Consider the following 20,612-nt stretch of genomic DNA (forward strand, 5'->3'; position numbering starts at 1 on the left):
ACACAGACATACACACACAGACACACACACATTCACACACACAGACATACACACACATACACACACAGACATACACACACAGACATACACACACAGACATACACACACACACAGACACAAACACATACACACACACACAGACATACACACACAGACATACACACACATACATACACACACAGACATACACACACAGACACACACACATTCACACACACAGACATACACACACATACACACACACACATTCCACACTTGCTGATGTCCTCAGTGGTCTTCTAATGTCCTGGGATCTCCCCTTTATGGGTTTCCACTGTAACCAAGGCTTTACCAATAGCTCCTCCTGGTTCTGTCTCTGACCCTGCCTTGTGGTGCCAAGCCACAGCTTCTCTCCAATGGCCCCTTCAACTCATGATTTCCACCCCAACTGAAACTGTCCTTTCGCCAGTGGCCTACTGTCCTCTGTGGGGACTCCACCCTGGTACATGGTGACAATCCTCTGCTGTCCCATTACTCTTTTTATGCCCGTGTGGAAGGTTCCCCTTACACATCACCGAGGTCAGCTGCCAGCTAGAAGTGCAGCTTAGCCTCTTCACCAACCACAAGCTCTACGTGCCGACCCTGAGAATACGCCCCCACGAGATCTCACCTCAGTGTTTCTACTCCCTTCTTAACTGCAGCTGACTCAGTAGCCCCAGCTAAGCAGCATCAATTGCTGCAACAAAGGTTTACATTCTACAGATTCTTCCTTCAAACCAACCATACGAATAGCCCTGATAGAGTCTTGGCTTCCTTCTGAAACCTACAAGCCAGGCCTCCAAAGTCCTCCTTCAGCGTTCCTGTCTTCCAAGATCTCACAGTAGCTGAGGAAACTCTGAAAATGCAGTCTTTCCCGTCCGAAGCTCCAAAACCCGTCTACAGGCCCTAGGGGGAGAAACACTGTCAGGTGTTTCATGGCAACACCTCGCTCCCTGGCATTGACTTCTGTATTAATTACTTTTATTTTTTGTTCCTGGGATAAATCATTGACCAAAACCAATTTGGGGAAAATGGTTTTTGTTTTTGTTTTTGTTTTTTACTTAGCCTTTACATCATAGATTGTCACAGGAAAGTCGGGACAAGGACTGGAAGCAGGGACCACAGCAGAGAACTGTCGTTCCCCATGGTTTGCTCAAATTGCTCTCTTACACAATTCACAACCACTCGCTTAGGGGCAGCACCACCCACAGTGGTCTGTGCCCTCCTGCATTAGTCCTTAGTCAAGAGAAATTCGCCACGTATGTAACAGCAGTTTGCCAACCGAGGCTCTCTCTAGGTTGCAGTAAGTTGACAAACACTAACCCATCAGTGTGCAGCTGCCCATCGACAAGATGAGCCTCCAAAGATAGCAGCTACACGGAGAATGAAAGAAACCAACCAAATATTCAGCTGCTGTGAGGACAGGAAAGATAGCGAAGGTCCCCTGGGAAACCAAAACCTTGGGAATGGAAAAATCTTGGTTTCCCAGGGAAGCAGACTGGGCTTCTACTATAGCAGCCAAATAGAAACCCAGCCATGGAACTTCCCCGGCACCCACCAATGAAGTTTTAGCCTACCTAACCTTTGGTAAAATTCTCCTAGTTTCCTATAAAAAGGGCTGTGTGCCTTTGTCTGGGGATGGAATTTTGGTGAAGGGTTGACCCCTGCATGCTGGTAATTTCTGCAGAATAAACACTTTTTGCATTTGCACTCTCTTTGAGTCTGGGGTCCTCCTCCAGCAATTCTTGAACCCCAACAGTAGTTTGTTGTGGATTTGGTTTAATGCTTGCACAATAATTCTGATTGTGAGTTGCTGTCCCAAGCCGGTTCTAACTGGCAAATAAAGTTGCTGGCAGCCATTGGCTGGGCAGGGAGACAGAGATGGGACTTTGGATTTCTCTGGCAAGGGAACTCAGGGAAGAAGGAAGATTTAGAACCATCATGTCAGGGAAGTAGAAAGATCAGGCCTGAGAAGTGCAGGACAGAAAGACAGCCAAAATGCAAGAATCTGGGATCATGGCCCAGGAGGGCTGCAGACCAGGGCAGTCAGGATGGAATACAGGTTTTAGTAAGTAATAATTCAGGAATATCAGAGGGGAGAGTGTGCTAGTCGAATGGAGGTTTGGGAGTGGCCCCATCATTGAGCTGCTTAGGGCATATTAAAAGTAAGGCTCCGTGTGTGTGTGTGTGTGTGTGTGTGTGTGTGTGTGTGTGTGTGTCTTTATTGGAGAATCCACAGCATTGGGACAGTAGCAAGGAACTTGTGCTGCCACCACCAGGCAAACAGAGCAGATTAATGAACAACAGTAGTTTTGTGGATGGCCAAGATGGCCATGTCTGTATGGGGATGACCATGATAGAGCTTACAAAAGATAATGAAGCCCGTATTGTTGTTCTGGGTCTACACTGTATCCAGCTGACATGTTCACCCTAACACCACAACAACATTGTACTTTCTGTTTTAATTAGTGTTTCCATTGCAACTCTTATAAGGGATACCATTTCACTGGGGCTGACTTACAGGTTCAGAGGTTCAGTTCAATCAAGGCAGTGTCTAGGAGTCGTGGTGCCAGAGGAGCCAAGAGTTTTACATCTTTATTGAAAGGCAGCCAGGAGAAGAGTGGCTCCCACATGGCTAGGAGGAGGATCTCTAAGCCCATCACCACAGTGACGCACTTCCTCCAACAAGGCCACACCTCCTAATAGTGCCACTCCCTAGGCCAACCACGTACAAACCATCACATTCTTTTATACAGAAAATATCTGCTTGCCTGTCACAAGCCTCTCCTTCCTTTGCTTTCTTCTATTCACCTTCCTAGAGACCTGCAAGGATCCTAGTCCAGGGCTTAGGTAAAAAGGACAGCAATGGTAGCTCTCCCAACCCGTGCCAGAAGTAATTCTTTAGAGCCTCACCCCTGCCTGCCCTGAAGTTCAAGGGGAGAGCTGGGCGGGCGCTGAGGACAGCTCTTCCACCACCTACATCTTCCCAACACCACTAGTTTCACATGCCGATCCTACCAGTTGCTTCCAGGCTCCCAGCTGTCCTACAGGACTAACAACTGTGGACAAAGGTGTTCCTACGTGGGGCCTTGCATTACCGGGGCGTTCAAAAGTGAAGCCACCGACAGCAATTCATCCTGGCAGGTTGGGAATCCAAAGCCACAAATAACATGGTGCACAGCCTAAGTGACAAGCTTCCCACTGGTGTTCCCACTGTATAGATCAGACCACGACAATGGCTTCTCTCCCCCTCAGACCTCTGGTTGTTAACTTCGCTCCATTGCTATATTCTATTTATTTAGGCTTCGCCACATCTTACTTGCTCATAAATTCTCCCTATTTGTTTACTGTAGTTAGTGATATTTCTGAGAATATGGATTTAGTTCCCCTGGTAGTAAGACAGTCCCTTGAGTATGTTTCCAGAAAGCAAGCCAACAAACAGGAGAACCATTTATCCTTATACACTCTTAACTTGAGTGTTGATCTAAACAAAAGCTAGAATCATTTCTATAAGCAATCTTATCTCTGAACTTACCAACCCAAAATGTTGGACCTATCTTTTACAGGAAGCCTCAGTCCACAGATCTTGAAGAATTTACCTCAGAGATGCTAACGGGGAGTATGTGCATCACAATATCATAGGACTTAGTCCCAGGAGAGTAGCAACTCAATCTGGAAATTTCAACTTCAGTTATCTTGGACTCCTGCTGTGCTGTACCCTCAAGAATTGGCACAGGCTCCATCCGGAAATCGAAAAGAAAGATGCCAATGTTTTATTGTAACACAATCTGGCTTCAACACAAGCTGGAAGACAAAGAAGTTTGGTCAAAAGCTGGAAGGTACATCATGCAGCTGGACTTATTTAAGATTCAGAGAAAATGGTCTGAAGCACCTTATGCTCAGACCTTCATGACTTTCTACCAAGTTAGTATACAATGAAAAGAAATGGCAAATGGGGACAGCTCTGAGGTATCAATGACCGCTGTTTGTGCCTAAATCACAACGGGCAGTAGGAATTAGATAAACTCTCCTGTCCTACTGTATGCACTCCACCCTACCTCCATTTACACATTTATTCATTCTCTCCTTTGCTTGGGTTAGCAGAGAAACATCCCTAGCAGGATCCATACATCTTGTCGGCTAGGCTTGCATGGGCCCAGCCACTGTGGATCTACTTGAGCCTTGGGGTTTAATGCAGCTGCCTGTGCACGTGCTTCTTTGCACCAGCACAAGGCCAGCCCTTGTCCCAGCAATGCCGATGAAAGTGTCTGTTGTCATAGGGTATCACAAGCTGAGGAGGCAAAAGAAGGAGGAAGGCACAGCTTAGATCCGGTGCTCACAGACTGGCATTGGCTTCTTGCTATATTTACATTTCTGTTGCTCTGATAAAACACCCTGACCCAAAACAACATAAATGAGTAAAACATTTATTTGTCTCACATTTCCAGGAACAACATAAATGAGTAAAACATTTATTTGTCTCACATTTCCAGGTCACAGTCATTAAGGAAGTCAGAGCAGAGAATCAAGCAAGAATTTGAGGAGTGATGCTTGTTGGCTCACTCTCCAGCCCTCTGTTTGACACACTTATTACTAGATACTATATACAGGGCCACTCATCTCAGGGGATGGTGCCAAACACATACACACACACACACACACACACACACGTGCGTGCACACACACAAACATATACACACACACAAACATACACACGCACACACACAAACATACACACACACAAACATACACACACAAACATATATATACACACACACAAACATACACACACAAACATACACACACAAACATACACACACGCACACACACAAACATATATTCACACACACAAACATACACACACACAAACATACACACACACACAAACATACACACATGCACACAAACATACACACACACAAACATACACACACACAAACATATATACACACACATGCACACACACAAACATACACACACACAAACATGCATGCACTCACACACACGCATAGGCTGATCTGATCTACACAAATTTCAACAGAACTATCAGATAACTCTAGGATCTGTCAGGTTGACAAAGCCATCTTAGGACATCTTCCATGGGAGCTTGCCCACCATTTACAAATGCCATGGGAAAAAAAAACGAAAGGAGGAGGGGTGGAGGAAAAGAGAGAAATAGATTTCCTGGTGACGTGGCGTCTTTGTTAAGGAAGATGGGGAAGTTGGAAAGCAGTTAGGTGCAAGTCTTACCCCATGCCAGGCGGCTTGGCAACCGTTACAGGTGTGGGTCTGAGTTCAGAGGGCACCTGCCAGGCGGCTTGGCAACCGTTACAGGTGTGGGTCTGAGTTCAGAGGGCACCTGCCAGGCGGCTTGGCAACCGTTACAGGTGTGGGTCTGAGTTCAGAGGGCACCTGCCAGGCGGCTTGGCAACCGTTACAGGTGTGGGTCTGAGTTCAGAGGGCACCTGCCAGGCGGCTTGGCAACCGTTACAGGTGTGGGTCTGAGTTCAGAGGGCACCTGCCAGGCGGCTTGGCAACCGTTACAGGTGTGGGTCTGAGTTCAGAGGGCACCTGCAGTAATTACCAAGTTCCTCCTGTCCTAGAAAAGGGTTTGGCAGAGACGCACGTACAGTAACAGGAAAGGAGACAGTTTATTAAAGAAAAGACGTCTGAGCTTAAGAATGGGCCAGAATTGGAGATAGGGCAAGGATTCCAAAGGAAGGAGCCTGGGGCCCTGAAACCTTATTATGGGTCATTAATGTATGTGAACTTTTTCTGCATATTCTCTATTTTGTTTTGGTGGTGGTGGTGGTGGAGGTGGTGGGGGTGGGGGTGGAGGTGGAGGTGGTGGTAGTGGGGTGGGGGTGGAGGTGGAGGTGGTGGGGGTGGAGGTGGAGGTGGTGGGGGTGGAGGTGGTGGTGGTGGGGGTGGAGGTGGTGGTGGTGGTGGTGGGGGTGGGGGTGGAGGTGGTGGTAGTGGGGTGGGGGTGGTGGGGGTGGGGGTGGAGGTGGAGGTGGTGGTGGTGGTGGTGGGGGTGGGGGTGGAGGTGGTGGTAGTGGGGTGGGGGTGGTGGGGGTGGGGGTGGAGGTCGTGGGGTGGGGGTGGGGGTGGTGGGGGTGGGGGTGGAGGTGGTGGGGGTGGAGGTGGTGGGGGTGGAGGTGGTGGGGGTGGAGGTGGTGGGGGTGGAGGTGGTAGTGGTGTTTGGGTGGTTTGTTGTGATCCATCTTTCTCTTCCATCAGTTTCCTTCATATGTTAATCGTAATTCTCTGGTCTATTCTCCTTCCTCAGTGCAGGCGCACTTTCCACATTCCCTGTGTTTCTGTGTGGCACTTTGTGCTTCTGAACACTGGGCAGCCCTTGTGGTTCTCGTTGGGGGTCTTCTTGCTGGGGTCTGGGGATTGTGGCACAAACCACTCAGACACTGATCTCAGCCAAACAGAGATGGTTTCTTGAATGCCATACCCCAAGACTGACCAATCAGGACCACAAACCAGACTTGGGAGCTTTCTGGGACCTTGAGTCAAAATCTTATAGGGATTTTAAGTCCACAAACATCTATGCCAAGGTATTCCACCAATCATGATTTAGGGATAGAAGACTTCCTAGAAACACGTCTTTGTGGTACACTTACCCTGTTTCCATTGGTTGGGGTACTGTGGCAGGGGACTTGCCTAACATTTATGTCTTGACTTGCTAGCCAGGAGGTCAGTTGTCCACCTATGTGTCTCTTTCTGCCAAGCAAAATGTCTGTTTCCAGGGAGGTCTTGGGAATTTAAACTTTACTTGACCCTTACTCAAAATGGAAGTCTTATTCTAAATAGCTTCTTACATTGGTGCAGGTGTCCCTCTTATATTGGGGTCCATCCCACAGGCAGCTTACAAAGACTGTGAAAGCCCATACACAGGTGCAGGAAGTGCTGCTGGGCGGTTGGTTTGGGTCCAAGCTTATTGTGGGTAACCGTACAGAGCAGGTCTGTCTGACTTCTGTTGTGACTGGTTTCCAAGAACACCAAAGCACAGAACATCCTAGCAATAGCAGTGACAGCAAATGAGAAAGTTTCCTTATAATATTTATAGCAGCACAAAATGGCAGGCTCCAGAGGTAGCAGTTACCTAGGCCTTGACACTTCTTTTCTTTTTTTTTAAATTTTTATTAGATATATTTCTTTACTTAACATTTCAAATGTTATTCCCCTTCCCGGTTTCCTGTCCACAAGCCCCGATTCCCGCCCCTCCCCCTCTCCCATACGGGTATTCCCCGTATACATCCTCCTTATTACCCACCCCCCATATTCCCCTGCACTGGGGTCCAACCTTGGCAGCACCAAGGGCTTCCCCTTCCACTGGTGCCCCAACAAGGCTATTCTCTGCTACATATGCAGTTGGAGCCCTGGGTCAGTCCATGTATAGTCTTTCGGTAGTGGAGGTGGTGGTAGTGGTTTAGTCCCTGGAAGCTCTGGTTGGTTGGCATTGTTGTTTTTATGGGGTTGCGAGCCCCTTCAGCTCTTTCAATCCTTCCTCTAATTCCCCCAAAGGGGATCTTATTCTCAGTTTGGTGGTTTGCTGCTAGCATTGACCTCTGTATTGGACATGCTCTGGATGTGTCTCTCAGGAGAGATCTATATCCAGTCCCTACCTGCATGCATTTTTTAGCTTCATCAATCTTATCTAGTTTTGGTGGCTAAATATATATGGGCCACATGTGGGGCAGGCTCTGAATGGGAGTTCCTTGAGTGGCTGCTCTAAACTTTGCTTCCATTTCCCCTCCTATGGATATTTTTTCCCCATTTAAGAAGGAGTGGGAGCATCCTTCTTCTTGAGTTTCCTGTGGTCTGTGGATTGCGTCTTGGGTAATTTGAGTTTTTTGGCTAATATCCATTCATCAATGAGTGCATACTGAGCGTGTGTTTCTGTGATTGAGTAACCTCACTCAGGATGATATTTTCTAGTTCATTCCATTTGCCTATAAATTTCATGAAGTCATTGTTTTTGATAGCTGAGTAGTACTCCATTGTATAAATGTACCACATTTTTTTAATCCATTCATTCCTCAGTAAAAGGGCATCTGGGTTCTTTCCAGCTTATGGCTATTATAAATTAGGCTGCTATGAACATAGTGGAGCACGTGTCTTTGTTGTATCTTGGGGCATCTTTTGGGTCTTCAGGTAGTGGTATGTCCAATTTTCTGAGGAACCTCCAGACTGATTTCCAGAGTGGGTGTACCAGTTTGCAATCCCACCAACAATGGAGGAGTTTTCCTCTTTCTCCACATCCTCTCCAGCATCTGCTGTCACCTGAGTTTTTGATCTTAGCCTTTCTGGCTGGTGTGAGGTGGAATCTCAGGGTCATTTTGATTTGCATTTCCCTGATGACTAAGGATGTTGAACATTTCTTTAGGTGCTTTTTGACCATTCGATAATCCTCAGCTGAGAATGTTTCATTTAGCTCTGTACCCCATTTTTAACAGGGTTATTTGGCTCTCTGGAGTCTAACTTCTTCAGTTCTTTGTATATTTTGGATATTAGCCCTCTATCAGATGTAGGATTGGTAAAGATCCTTTCCTGATCTGTTGGTTGCCATTTTGTTCTAATGACAGTGTCTTTTGCCTTATAGAAGCTTTGCAGTTTTATGAGGTCCCATTTGTCGTGATCTTAGAGCATAAACCATTGGTATTTTGTTCAGGAAATTTCCCCAGTGCCCATGTGTTTGAGACTCCTCCCAACTTTTTCTTCTTTTAGTTTGAGTGTATCTGGTTTGATGTGGAGGTCCTTGATCCACTTGGACTTAAGCTTTGTACATGGAGATAAGAATGGATCGATTTGCATTCTTCTACATGCTGACCTCCAGTTGAACCAGCACCATTTGTTGAAAATGCTATCTTTCTTCCATTGGATGGTTTTAGCTCCTTTGTCAAAGATCAAGTGACCATAGTGTGTGGGTTCATTTCTGGGTCTTCAATTCTGTTCCACTGATCTATCTGCCTGTCTCTCTACCAATACCATACAGTTTTTATCACTATTGCTCTGTAATACTGCTTGAAGTCAGGGATGATGATTCCCCCAGAAGTTCTTTCATTATTGAGGATAGTTTTCCATATCCTGGGTTTTTTGTTATTCCAAATGAATTTGCAAATTGCTCTTTCTATCTCTATAGAGAATCGAGTAGGAATTTTGATGGGGATTGCATTGAATCTGTAGATTGCTTTTGGCAAAATGGCCATCTTTACTATATTAATCCTGCCAATCCATGAGCATGGAAGATCTTTCCATCTTCTGAGATCTTCCTCAATTTCTTTCTTCAGAGACTTGAAGTTCTTATTGTACAGATCTTTCACTTGCTTAGTTAAAGTCACACCAAGGTATTTTATATTATTTGGGACTATTGTGAAGGGTGTCATTTCCCTAATTTCTTTCTCAGTCTGTTTATCCTTTGAGTAGAGGAAGGCTACTGATTTGTTTGAGTTAATTTTATACCCAGCCACATTGGTGAAGTTGTTCATCAGGTTAAGTGGAACTTTTGGGGTCACTTAAGTACACTATCATATCATCTGCAAATAGTGATATTTTGATTTCTTCCCTTCCAATTTGTATCCCTTTGACCTCCTTTCGCTGTCTGATTGCTCTGGCTAGGACTTTGAGTACTATATTGAATAAGTAGGGAGAGAGTGGGCAGCCTTGTCTAGTCCCTGATTTTAGTGGGATTGCTTCAAGTTTCTCTCCATTTAGTTTGATGTTAGATACTGGTTTGCTGTATATTGCTTTAACTATGTTGAGATATGGGCCTTGAATTCCTGATCTTTCCAGGATTTTTATCATGAAGAGGTGTTGAATTTTGTCAAATGCTTTTTCAGCATCTAATGAAATGATCATGTGGTTCCTATCTTTGTTTGTATAGTGGATTACATTGATGGATTTTCATATATTAAACCATCCCTGCATCCCTGGAAAGAAGCCTACTTGATCATGATGGATGATTGTTTTGAAGTGTTCTTGGATTCGGTTTGCAAGAATTTTATTGCGTATTTGTGCCAATATTCATAAGGGAAATTGGTCTGAAGTTCTCTTTCTTTGTTGGGTCTTTGTGTGGTTTAGGTATAAGAGTAATTGTGGCTTCATAGAAGGAATTCAGTAGTGCTCCATCTGTTTCAATTTTGTGGAATAGTTTGGATAGTATTGGTATGAGGTCTTCTATGAAGGTCTGATAGAATTCTGCACTGAACCCATCTGGTCCTGGGCTCTTTTTGATTGGGAGACTTTTAATAAGTGCTTCTATTTCTTTAGGAGTTATCGGGTTGTTTAGATGGTTTATTTGTTCCTGATTTAACTTTGGTACCTGGTATCTATCTAGAAAATTGTCCATTTCCTCCAGGTTTTCCAGTTTTGTTGAATATAGGCTTTTGTAGTAGGATCTAATGGGTTTTTTTTTATTTCTTTGGATTCTGTTGTTATGTCTCCCTTTCCATTTCTGATTTTGTTAATTTGGGCACACTTTCTGTGACCTCTGGTTAGTCTGGCTAAGGGTTTATCTATCTTGTTGATTTTCTCAAGCTCCTGGTTTTGTTGATTCTTTGTATAGTTCTTTTTGTTTCTACTTGATTTCAGCTCTGAGTTCGATTATTTCCTGCCTTCTACTCCTCATGGGTTTATTTATTTCTTTTTGTTCTAGAGCTTTTAGGTGTGCTGTCAAGCTGCTGATATATGCTCTCTCCTGTTTCTTTTTGCAGGCACTCAGAGCTATGAGTTTTCCTCTTAGCACAGCTTTCATTGTGTCCCATGTTTGGGAATGTTATATCTTCATTTTCATTAAATTCTAAGAAGTCTTTAATTTCTTTCTTTATTTCTTCCTTGACCAAGTTGTCATTAGTAGGGCTTTGTTCAACTTCCATGTATATGTGGACTTTCTGTCATTATTGTTGTTATTGAAGACCAGTCTTAGTGCGTGGTGATCTGATAGGATGCCTGGGATTATTTCTATCATCCTGTATCTGTTGAGGCTTGTTTTGTGACTGATTATATGGTCAATTTTGGAGAAGGTTCCATGAGGTGCTGAGAAGAAGGTATATCCTTTTGTTTTAGGATGGAATGTTCTATAAATATCTGTTAAATCCATTTGTTTCATAACTTCTGTTAGTGTGCCTATGTCTCTGTTTAATTTCTGTTTCCATGATCTATCCATTGATGAGAGTGGGGTGTTGAAATCTCCTACTATTATCAGGTGAGGTGCAATGTGTGCTTTGAGCTTTAGTAAGGTTTCTTTTATGAATGTAGGTGCCCTTGCATTTGGAGCACAGATATTTAGGATTGAGAGTTCATCTTGGTGGGTTTTTCCTTTGATGAATATGAAATGTCCTTCCTTATCTCTTTTAATGAGTTTTGGTTGAAAGTCAATTTTATTTGATATTAGCATGCCAACTCCAGTTTGTTTCTTTGGGCCATTTGCTTGGAAAGTTACTTTCCAGCCATTTACTCTGAGGTAGTGTCTGTCTTTGTCTCTGAAGTGTGTTTCCTGCATGCAGCAAAATGCTGGCTCCTCTTTACATATCCATTCTGTTAGTCTATGTCTTTTTATTGGGGAATCGAGTCCGTTGATGTTGAGAGATACTAAGGAATAGTGATTGTCGCTTCCTGTTATTTTTGTTGTTAGAGGTGGAATTATGTTTGTTAGTCTCTCTTTTGGTTTCATTGTAAGGAAATTATATTCTTATTTTCTATATGGTGTAGTTTCTCTCCTTGTGTTGGAGTTTTCCATCTATTATCCTTTGTAGGGCTGGATTTGTAGAAAGATATTGCATAAATTTGGTTTTGTCATGGAATATCTTAGTTTCTCCATCTCTGTTAATTGAAAGTTTTGCTGGATACAGTAACTTGGGCTGGCATTTATGTTCTCTTCGGGTCTATATGACATCTGTCCAGGATCTTCTGGCTTTCATAGTCTCTGGTGAGGAGTCTGGTGTAATTCTGATAGGTCTGCCTTTATATGTCACTTGACCTTTTCCCCTTACTGCTTTTAATATTCTTTCTTTGTTTTGTGCATTCAGTGTTTTAACTATTACTTGACAGGAGGAATTTCTCTTCTGGTCAATCTATTTGGAGGTCTGTAGGCTTCTTGTATGTTTATGGGGATCTCTTTCTTTAGGTTAGGGAAGTTTTCTTCTACAATTTTGTTGAAGATATTTACTGGCCCTTTAAGTTGGGAGTCTTCACTTTCTTCTATACCTATTATCCTTAGGTTTGATCTTCTCATTGTGTCCTGGTTTTCCTGCATTTTTGGGCTAGGAGCTTTTTGCGTTTTACATTATCTTTGATAGTTGTTTCAATGTTTTCTATGATATCTTCTGCCCCTGAGATTCTCTCTTCTATCTCTTGTATTCTGTTGGTAATACTTGTATCTATGGCTCCTTGTCGCTTCCTTTGGTTTTCTATATCCAGGGTTGTCTCCCTTTGTATTTTCTTTATTGTTTCTATCTCCATGTTCAATTCGTTCACCTGTTTGGTTGTGTTTTCCTGTAATTCTTTCAGGGATTTTTGTGTTTCCTCTCTAGGGCTTTTACTTGTATACTTGTGTTTTCCTGCATTTCTTTAAGGGAGTTCTTTATGTCTTTCTTAAAGTCCTCCATCATTATCCAAAAATGTGATTTTAAATCTAAATCTTGCTCTTCTGGTGTGTTTGGATATCCAGTATTTTCTTTGGTGGGAGAACTGGGCTCTGATGATGCCAAGTAGTCTTGGTTTCTGTTGATTAGGTTCCTGTGCTTGCCTCTAGCCATTGGGTTGTCTCTGGTGTTAGCTTGTCTTGCTGTTTCTGGGAGTGACTTGACCCTGCTGTAGGCCTCTGTGTCAGCACTCCTGTAGAACTGTTTTCCTGTTTTTTTTTTTCAGCCTTTCCTGAGAACAGGTGCTCTGATTTCAAGCGTGTCGGCGCTCTTGCAGACTGTCTTCCAGCTCTAGGCGTGGGCAGGAACCAAAGGGTCCTGCCCCTGATTGCTCCTGTAGGTCCTTGCACCCAGCAGGCACAGTTGGCACTATGGGATTCCTTCTTGTGTCTGCACTGTGGGCAGAGGGTATTCTCCTCTTACTTCTCAGGAACATCCACACTTCTGTGGGTCCAGCCCTTTCCCCCACAAGATTTGGGTACAGGGAGCTGTTTGGCCAGTTCAGTTTGGTCCTGGGCACAGACCAGAACCGCGGGTACTGATGGTTGTCTGCTCCTATATCCCTGTGTCCAGAGGCACTATGCAGTTTCCCCTTGGACAAGGGATGTGGGACAAGGTGTGCAGAGGTAGCAGTCTGTCCTGCGGTCTCAGGATGTCTGCCGCCTTGACACTTCTTAGTGAAGATGCTGGTCTTTCAGAATTCAGAGCCCAGTGTTTCCCAGGAGTGGACAAATCAGTTTTGGGAAGGGCGTCTGCCTCTCTCTTAACCCAAACTAGGGAGTCACAGGTGGAAGGGTGTGTGTGTGTGTGTGTGTGTGTGTGTGTGTGTGTCTGTGTGTCTGTGTGTCTGTGAAGTAAAGCTCCCAAATTACTCAGGCAGGCCATAATCTTATTCTGTAGTCCAGGCAGGCTTTGAGCTCACAGTGCTTCACAGGCCTGTGCTGCCAGATATCACTGTTTCCCTTCAATGGTGCTCTCTGTGCACTTCAGATGCCCTCTGTTGGGATTTCTGGTGATCTTGTACATTTTCTGTCTTTTGAATACTCTCCGAGGATGGTTCACACCTGTAAGGTTAACATGTAAAACCTGAGCTCTTCTCCTAGAACTCAGAGCTTGCTATAAACTACCACCCCGGTGGTCATTGCTCTGAGTGGAGAGCAGGCAGTTGCTGCTGGAGACTTTTTTAAAAAAGAGATTGATGTGTGTTTACCCCTGGTTGGAAGACAGGGGTTAGCAAGAAACATGTGACATTTGCAGAGCTGCAGCTCTCTTTCTCCCTCTCCCTCTCCCTCTCCCTCTCCCTCTCCCTCTCCTTCTCCCTTTCCTGCCACCAATACCCTAGGAGTCACCTAGTCTCCCTAGATAGGGATGGGAGAGAGGCAGGCTTTCTCTGTAAAAGACTTTTTAAATTTTCACTATTTGATAAATTTATACATGGGTGCAACATATTTTGATCTTACCATTACCCCTTCCCTGTTTCTACCCCTCCTAGGTCCCTCTCCCAACTTCATACTCTCTTTCATAGCCTACTGGGTCCAATCACTCTGGTCCATATGTTCATAGATGTAGGGATATGGCCTGAGGCATGAGCATTCCCGCAGGAGCCATTTCTTTTCAGAACACTGACTCTCTATCCCAGAAGCTCTCAGTTTGCAAAACTTCTCCGCTAGGTATAGAACTCTGTGATTCCCTCTCCCATCTGGGCTGCCATGTAGGTTGGCTTTATCCTGTGTAGGTGTTGTTCAGGCAACCACAACCATTTTTCCTTCACTAGCACAAAGGCCTAAACTTGTCCAGGAGAACATGTTTTGCATAGTTCCCCCCTTGACTTTTGGATCTTACAATCTCTCTGTCTCCTCTTTCCTCCTCTTCCTCAGTGTTCTCTAACCATGTGAGGAAGGAGTGTGATACCAATGGCTCTTTAAGGTCAAGCACTTCACAGTTACTCATCAACATTTTTATGGAAGCCAGATAACTTCCCAGGGGAGAGGACTGTGTTTGTTTTGAAGTTCATCACCTTTACTCTGATGGGTAAGTAAAGGAACCAAGGAGATTCAATAAGAGAGTAGAAGACCAAGACCCTACTAGTGTCTTATTCTTTAATAGGATACTCATGATGTTGAGAGAAGGCAAGACTATGCAGAATGAAAGGAAGATGAAAGTTGCCTTGTTCTAGCACATACATCCCACAATAAACTAAATAATAATAACCTCGGAATACCACACTAAGTACCCTTATGACTTTTGCTAAAATCAGAGGATATTGTGAACAGCCCATAATGAATCATCAGAGTGTAGTATCAGTTTTCCAAAGTGAACCACCAAGAGTTCAAACGATGATGACGGTGAGGACTAGTGAGATTGCTCAGTGGGTAAAGGCCCCTACTGACCTGACCACCTGGTTTTGATGTCCAGGACAACAAGAGAGATGGAAAGAACCAACTCCTGCAAATTGTCTTCTGATCTCTTTATCTACTTAAAGATGGTGGGAATGAGAGACTTAGATGTGCCTCCTAGGAGAGAAAGCAGGGGAGGAGGGGCAGGTGTACTGTAGGAGCATGGGGGAAACAAAGTTAGAGGAAAGGAAAGGACAAAGTAGAAAAAGTTAGCAGATTCTGAGCTGTGACGTTCACAATCCTTGGAATGCTACAAAGCGCATTGTGTCCCTTGCTCCACCTTATAATTATGAATCAAGAGCTTTTTAATGTTTTGCTTCAGGGATGCCACAGAGATACAAAGGAAGAATTTCTCCTTTAAGGGATGTGGTGGCTTAAGGGAAAATGGCTTCCATAGACTCATAGGGAATAGCACTCTCGAGGAGGTGTGGCCTTGTTGGAGGAAGTGTGTCACTTAGGGTGGGATTTGAGGTTTCAGATGTTCAAGCCAGGCCCATTGTCTCTCTCTTTCTTCCTGTTGCCTGCCAATCCAGACGTAGAGCTCTCAGCTGCCTCTCCAGCACCATGTCTACCTAGGTGCTGCCTTGCTTCCCACCATGATGATAAAGGACTCTGAACTGTAAGCCAGCCCCAATTAAATGCTGTCCTCTATAAGAGTTGCCTTGGTCACGGTGTCTCTTTACAGCAGTAGAACACTGACTAAGGCCCGGATGAAGAGGAATAGGAGAATGACATGCCAATCCCAACACTAAACCACAGGGTGACTAGAAAACGTTGCAGAGTCCCTGTGGCCTGACACCCTCTGGTCTCACAGCAATCCTGGAAAGAAGTGTTAGGAATCCAAGCTTTGAGCGATGCATGGTTTGTCCTTTAAAGGGATGGAGCTAGAAACCAACCTAGAAACCCTTCTGCCCTGCAGAGCGCTGCCCATCTGCAATGAGAAATTATCTAAGAAAGAACGACACATGAGCTCTAGGGAGACCCTAACCCAAAGCCCGAGTATTGCCTGTACACTGTGTCCGGATCACACCAAGCTCCGGGGAAGTTGCGCCTTCCTTTCAAAGGATTTTTTTTTTTGTAATTATGTTTATGCTGGGGAGAGGTGGGGTTGTACACACATGTGCAAGAGGCGTCAGAGACTGGGAGAGAATGCTGAATCCACCCAGAGCTGGAATTACGGGTAGTTGTGAGCCGCCCAGCCTGAGTGCTGATCCAAACTTGAGTCCTCTGCAAAACTCGCATGTGCTCTGAACCAGTGGTCCATCTCTCCAACCCCCTCTATGACTCTTGGAGAATAAGAAGTGTGAGTTACTCATCGTGGATCCAACTACTGGGACCAGGGCACACACATGGGCTGAGCTGATGTGCTTAGTGTCTTCCTAGACTGTACACAGCCTTTTTTCACAAGCTACCCACATGGGACAGTGTCTGAGAAAGGCAAGGGGTAGTATGAAAAATCCTACCCTGACATTTGCTTTGTGGCCCGGATTCTGTACATTTGGAGCTCTGAGGACATGGAACCAAGTCTCGTCATTGGACATTGGATGCACTGCTCTTTATAGCTTTTGGAGCAGCATTGGCCCAGAAACAAATATAGCAGAGTGTGTTCTCTGGGTTGGCAAGACAGGAAGCCCATGAACTTTGCCGGATGCATGAGGAAGAACATTGTCAGAGGTCTTAGGCAACAGGTGAGATGTAAGAGATGTCAGGAGACAAGGTGGGGTGTATCAGACCTCAATGGGGAGGAATGTGGGAAACTGAGTGAGTGGAGGCACTCTATGACCTATTAATGAATTACTAATATCCAGGGGGTGGCAAAAACAATTGTTCTAAGTGTATTGACTTCAGGATCTCCTCCTACCGTTGTCTTGAATGGCAGAGCACAAAGCCAAGTCCATACCTTACTGCTGGCTTGAATGAAACTGAGTCTCTTAAGTTCACAAACTGATCACCTTCAAGGTAAGGACTTGCTGAGATTCTTAGCATTCGTCGATTGATCAGGTTGAGGTCTCCGAGAGAAACCTGGGTTGACTTACGACTGTACTGCCTTGCCATGTTGCGCCATGTTATTGAAGGTGCGAGAGAGCCTTTTCCAGGTCTAGGAACTAAACAAGCCTCTATTCTTTGTTAATTACTCAATTCAAGGTGTTTTGTTTTTAGCAACTAGAGAATGACCTGAGACAGGGCCTGCATGTACTTTGTCTAAGGACAAGGATTCTGGAACTGACCAAGAACAACACTGGACAGTAAGTCAGTGAAGGACCCGGTGCCTCGAAGTGAGAGCACCTCCCCTGCCCCTGTCTATGCAGTGCTGAGCAGGTGTGGCCTTAAAGCTCCCTTTGCATTGAGTTGTAAACGGAGTGAGTCCCTTAGGATGGTGCGATCACCAGAGTTTCTACTTAGCTCCTGACAGACACACTGAGAGTCTGCAGTGTTTTGGGTGTTGTGTTATCTTTAACTCACTTTGATTAAGGTTTCTGCCTCAAAGGTTTCATGAGGCACTCCCAGACCCAAAACCTGCAGTTTTATCTTTGTATTGAAGGTGCCTCATAAAAATTTCCTTTTCCTTCTTTCCTTCCTTCCTTCCTTTCTTTCTTCCTTCCTTCCTTCCCCCCTCCCTTCTTTCCTTCCTTCCTTCCCTTCTTCCCATTGAAACTTGCTGCTCAAGTAATGGAAATTACAGGTTCCACTTCTGAGGGGCCTTGGTGGTTACTCTCCACTTGCAGCCATTTTGCACAGGCTCCCCTCCATACCTTCTGTCCTCATGGGCATCCTCAACTCTTGCTCTTCTTTGGCTCTCTGGCCTTCCAACCCACCATCTTTCAGGCTTAGACTGTCTCGTACTTCAGAAGCTCCAGAGTCTTGGCTAGTGTTAAAAGAGGCAGACTTGTAATCCAGGTGTTGGCAACTCTGAACCCAGCCCTTTAAGTCCCTCTCAATGAAGAATGTTAGGAAATCTTAGGGTGTGTGAAAAGGAAGAGAAGTCTATTATTCTGGAGCCCACGGCACCTGGTTTGGCTCAGTGGCAGAGCTTCCCTAGTATGCGAAGGGAGTCAATGTCGGTACTGTAAGACAATGGAAATGTCCACACATCGGCTAAAGCCAGCAAAGGTAGCCTACCTAGGGACAATGCACAGTTTTCTAAAGGTAAGCAAGGAGGATAAAGATGGCGAGTGGCCTGAGTAAGAGGGGTCAGTTGGTAAATGCTCTCGTGATGCAAACGCATGACCTGGAATGAAGGGAAAGAGGAGAGGAGAGAACTGACTCCTCACAGTTGCCTTTTTCCACTGCCTCCTCCACATCACATGTGTACACACACATGCACACATACATACATATACAGACACACATGCAAACACATACACAAACATGTACATACACAAACACACATGCATACACACATACACATGCACACACAAACACAAACACACATACACAAACCACATCCACAGACACAAATGCATATACACCCCAACACACACACGCATACACATACACACATGCATATACAGATACACACATACATACATATCCACATGCACACACAAACACACATACACATGCATACACACATGCATACACACATACACATGAGTATACAGATACACACATATAAATATAAACACATGCACACACAAACACACACACATACTCACGTACGCGCGCACACACACACACACACACACACACACACACACATACACACACAGGCACACATAAATCTATCTCCTGTCTCTGCTTTATAAACTCATTAACATTGCTTAGTTTTAGAGAACCAGAAATTCTTTTCTTTCTTGTAGTCCAGGGCCTGGCTTCACTAGATCACAGTCTCTAAGATGGGACCCTGCCATTGAAACTGTCATCCGAGTCAATCATCGGCTTCTTCACTGCCCACCATTTGTTCTTCAGCTTCAGTGGGAAGGCCCATAAGTCTAATCTCTACCTTTCTTCTCATGCTGTTCATCTTCCCTTAGAAACATAGATCTCTCTCTCCCCTTCCTTCCCTCATGCTCCCCCTCCCTCCCTTCTGGCTTCTTTGTGTAGTCCTAGCTGTCCTGGAACTCCGTAGAATAGGCTGGCCTTGAACTCAGAGATAAGCCTGTCCCTGCCTCCTGAGTGCTGGGATGTGGGCGGTGCTGCACCACCTGATATCACCACTACCTGGGACCACCACCACCTGGGACCACCACTACCTGGGACTACCACCACTTGGGACTACCACCACCTGATGCCACACTACCTGGTGCCACCACCACATGATATCCCCACCACCTGGGACCACCACCACCTGGGACCACCACCACCTGGTGCCACACTACCTGGCCTCCCTGTGCTTTTCTAATGACAACCACCAAGCCTATCTCCTAACCTACTTTTCATCGTCCATTCAATTGACCAAACAACTGAGTGGTAGAAGACAGTGGAGAATACCACGCTGAATGGATTCACAGAGGCCCCTAATTCAAAGAGTTTCCTGTCCCTCTGGAGTTGAGGTGGGGAATAGTAATAGACACACAAAATCCTCTCTTTATTCAGGGACTTTTCTTCATTCAGTGATTAATTCGTCTTGGTCGGTCTCAAACCATGTTTTGTTTTGATTTTAAAATCCTGCCGCCTTCTCAAATACCCTTTCCTTTCCTTGACCGTCAAATTACTGTGGGTTTTTTTTTTTAACTTGGTCACCTAGTGTCTCCTAAAGTGTCCCTTTTAAAAACAGCGAGCTTGCTATTGGTGCTCTACCCAAAGCCCTTCTTTCCCCTCTCTCTGTGTGTTTGTGAGGGAGGGTGTGTTGAGGAGGCTTCCTGGAGCTTTGCACATGCACAGAAGACAATTTTACCTACAACCTAGTCCCTTCCCTCTCAGGACAATGGGGCACTTTCACTGACTCCCCATTGGGTTTCTTAGATGCTTTATAGAAGACCATTGTTTTCAATTAGGCTTCCTGCCCTGGGCCCAACCAACTGAATTAAAGGTTAAATTGGAGTCACTCAGTCTAAGGCTCCCAGGCTCCCAAATAAAAGTCAATTTGTTGTTTGAGCTTCCACATCAAAACAGAAGACAGAGAAATGTTTTCCGCCTTCTCCTAACTCCTCTGTTTCCTTCACCTCTGCTTCCGGGTTTTTTTCTTTCTCCCTTCTTTTCTCTTTTTCTTTCTTTCTTCTTCTTTTATTTTTAAAGACAGGGTCCTTTTGACGAGCAGACTGGGTTGACGTCAAGGCTCTCTTACAGGCTGAGATTACGGGTGTGCACCGTCACATACGGTCACGCAGGTCGGTTTCGGTTAGGAATTCACAACGTGTCTTTGCTTTACTGCCTTCAAAAGAAATGATGGTAAATTAGCTGACGTCGTTTCGATACCAGATTCTGCTTTCCTATTCCGGCCTCACGAAGGAAGCTGACAAAACCAGATGTTTCCCCTTCCTGGCTGTTTGTTACCTGCCTCTGGATGATTGTTCCCTCAACTCCCATTGTTAGGGTAAAATCCAGGGACTCTGCTGTAAGATGAGAATTCTACCACAGACGTATATTCCTCAGCTCCTGGATC

The 20,612-nt window shown here is 44.9% G+C and overlaps 1 long non-coding RNA gene across 1 annotated transcript; it reads left to right on the forward strand.

Moving 5' to 3' along the window:
• The first annotated feature begins 1,449 nt into the window (after positions 1-1,449).
• Positions 1,450-16,209, forward strand: LOC120097878 (uncharacterized). The gene is made up of 3 exons (XR_005495735.2): positions 1,450-3,857; positions 14,549-14,702; positions 15,601-16,209. It is a non-coding gene; the product is annotated as an uncharacterized LOC120097878 (long non-coding RNA).
• The last annotated feature ends 4,403 nt before the right edge of the window (positions 16,210-20,612 follow it).

Source organism: Rattus norvegicus, chromosome 17, assembly GCF_036323735.1.
Source record: "Rattus norvegicus strain BN/NHsdMcwi chromosome 17, GRCr8, whole genome shotgun sequence".
Lineage (NCBI taxonomy): Eukaryota > Metazoa > Chordata > Mammalia > Rodentia > Muridae > Rattus > Rattus norvegicus.